At 45.0% G+C, this 3,193-nt stretch overlaps 1 pseudogene; it reads left to right on the forward strand.

Moving 5' to 3' along the window:
* The first annotated feature begins 1,585 nt into the window (after positions 1–1,585).
* LOC137341418 (zinc finger protein 420-like) lies at positions 1,586–2,844 on the forward strand (annotated as a pseudogene).
* Positions 2,845–3,193: the final 349 nt, after the last annotated feature.

The following is a 3,193-nucleotide window of genomic DNA, read 5'->3' on the forward strand; positions in this document are numbered from 1 at the left end:
GGCAGTGCATTCCAGATCCTAACCACTCGCTGTGTAAAAAAGTTTTTCCTCATGTCACCTTTGGTTCTTTTGCCAATCACCTTAAATCTATGTCCTCTGGTCCTTGACCCTTCCGCCAATGGGAATAGTTTCTCTCTATCTACTCTGTCTAGACCCTTCATGATTTTGAATACCTCTATCAAATCTCCTCGCAACCGTCTCTGTTCCAAGGAGAACAATCCCAGCTTCTCCAGTCTATCCATGTAACTAAAATCCCTCATCCCTGGAATCATTCTTGTAAATCTCTTCTGCACCCTCTCTAAGGCCTTCACATCTTTCCTGAAGTGTGGTGCCCAGAACTAGACACAATACTTCTGTTGTGGCCGAACCAGTGTTTTATAAAGGTTCATCATGACCTCCATACTTTTGTACTCTGCCTCTACTTATAAAGCTCAGGATCCCATAAGTTTTTTTTTAACTACTTTCTCAACCTGCCCTGCCACCTTCAACGATTTGTGCACATATACCCCCAGATCTCTCTGTTCCTGTACCCCTTTTAGAGTTGGGCCCTCTAGTTTATATTGCCTCGCCTCGTTTTCCTACCAAAATGTATCACTTTGATAGGAAGAGCATATTGAAAACTGAGATCGATAGATTTTTGGACACTAAGAGAATCAAGGGACATGGGGATAGGGCGGGAAAGTGGAGTTGAGGTAGAAGATCAGCCATGATCTTATTGAATGGCAGAGCAGACTCGAGGGGCCGTATGGTCTACTCCTGCTCCCATTTCTGTACAATTGCAGCAAGACTTCCTTACTCTTGTACTCCAAGCCCCTTGCAATAAAGGCCAACATACCATTTGCCTTCCTAATTCCTTGCAGTTTGTGTAGGAAGCCGAAGATAGAGAGGTCAGAGTGGGATTGACAATTAAAATGGCAAGCGACCGAAAGTTCAGGGTTATGCTTGCAGACTGAACGGAGGTGTTCGACATATTGATCACCCAATTTGCATTTGGTCCCCTCAATGTTGAGGAGACTGCATCGTGAACAGCAAATACAGTATAATAAATTGAAAGAAGTGCAAGTAAATCGCTGTTTCACCTAGGAGTGTTTGGGGCCTTGGACGGTGGGGAGGAGGTGAAAGGGCAGGTGTTGCATCTCCTGCGCTTGCACGGGAAGGTGCCATGGGGAGTCTGCTATTGGACCTGGAGATGTCGCCTATGATTTCTGCAGCGACAGGAAGCTCAAAGCTACAAGATGGTCTTTGACATGCATGACTTCTCTCTGTGAAAGCCACCTCGGTCCTAACATTGAGAATGAGGCCTTTCAGTACTGCTTGACCAGTCCTCTGAAGGACATTCAAGGCAGCACATGCACAAGTCATGAGACCGCTGGAGATCTTCTGCACATGAAATCGAAGCTGTATCTTGTGTCACATATTGTAAGCTCTTACTTTACGGTCAGGCCCTCGGCCTGTGTCCTGTCCCCTTGCCCCAGACCCCAGTCACTGCCAACAGGCGATATTGCAGCAGCAGCAACAGTGAGTGTCCAATTCATGAGGGAAAGTGTAAAATGCTGCTTTACTGAGAAGGCGGCTGCACGGTTGGGATGTTTCCTCCTTTTATCTTTTAGGAGGCAGCGTGAGTACTGACTCTAGCTATGGAAATACACAAGGAATCAGAATTTGAAATGAATGTCCCAACAGCAGTGACTGAAGTCGTGGGGAATAATCTAACTCCTCCGGTCGTCCGAGGCCGCCACCAATATCGGTGTTCTGTCTGTGGCAAAGCCTGCACGTCTCCTTCGCATTTAGAGATACACCTGCGTGTTCACACTGGAGAGAAGCCCTTTGAATGCCCTGTGTGCAAAAAGAGGTTTGGAGGATACCATAACCTGAGACATCAACTAATTCATACTGCGGAGAAACAGTTTCAGTGTAAGGTGTGTGACAGGAGATTCTGCACATCTGGCCAGCTGAAAACTCATCAACAAATTCACGTTGGAGGGAGACGCTTTGAATGTAACGAGTGTAAGAAGGGATTTTATACAATCAGTTCCCTGACCATGCACCAGCGATTTCACACTGGGGAGAAACCCTATGAATGCGATGAGTGTAAAAAACGATTTTATACTGCCAGCGAGCGTGTAAATCACCAGCGGACTCACACCGGAGAGAGACCGTATGAATGTACTGAGTGTAAAAAGCGATTTCATAGAATCAGCGAGCTCACACAACACCAGCGAGTTCACACCGGAGAGAGGCCGTTTGAATGTAGTGAGTGTAAAAAACGATTTTACAGAACAAGTGAGCTGACGGTGCATCGGCGAATTCACACTGGAGAGAAACTGTTTGAATGTAGTGAGTGTAAAAATCGATTTTGTTCAGCCAGTGAGCTGACAAACCATCAGCGAATTCACACGGGAGAGAAACCGTTTGAATGCAGTGTGTGCGGGAAAGCTTTTGCCCGATCCTTTCACCTAAAGAAACATGAGGTCACTCACACGGAAGAGAGACCATTTGAATGTAACAAGTGTAAAAAACGATTTTATACAGCCAGTGAGTGGGAAAATCACTAGCGAATTCACACTGGAGAGAGATTGTTTGAATGCAGTGTGTGTGGAAAAGCTTTTACGCAGTCAAGGCACCTCAAGAACCATGAGCGTACTCACACTGGAGAGAGACCGTTTGAATGCAGTGTGTGTGGGAAAGCCTTCACACAGATGAGCCACCTGAAGAATCATGAGCGCACTCACACTGGAGACCGTTTGAATGCAGTGTGTGTGGGAAAGCCTTTACACAGTCCAGTCACCTAAAGAAGCATGAGCGTACTCACACATAAAGGAAAAGTACATGTTCAAAATTTGATGTCTGGACTTATTTCTTATTAACAAAATATTACTTGCATTTGCCTTGTTTTTTGGCACATTTTGTGTGAACTTTTCCATTATAAATTGCTATGTCCACACGTAAAGTTAACATGCTATGACCTGTACTTTCCTGACCTTCCTCAGCCTGTACTGATAAGGAACTCCTATGCTCCAAGGAACTCTACTTTTTTTCTTGCCAAATTGTTGTAAGTTTTGCTATTTAACTATAAATAACTCAATCAAAGTATAATGACAGAATGCATCAGTCTCAGGATAGGGGGTAGGACATTTAGGACTGAGATGAGCAGAAATTTCTTCACTCGGAGGGTGGTGAACCTGTGGAATTC

This window comes from Heptranchias perlo, chromosome 23 (genome assembly GCF_035084215.1).
Source record: "Heptranchias perlo isolate sHepPer1 chromosome 23, sHepPer1.hap1, whole genome shotgun sequence".
Taxonomy (NCBI): Eukaryota; Metazoa; Chordata; class Chondrichthyes; order Hexanchiformes; family Hexanchidae; genus Heptranchias; species Heptranchias perlo.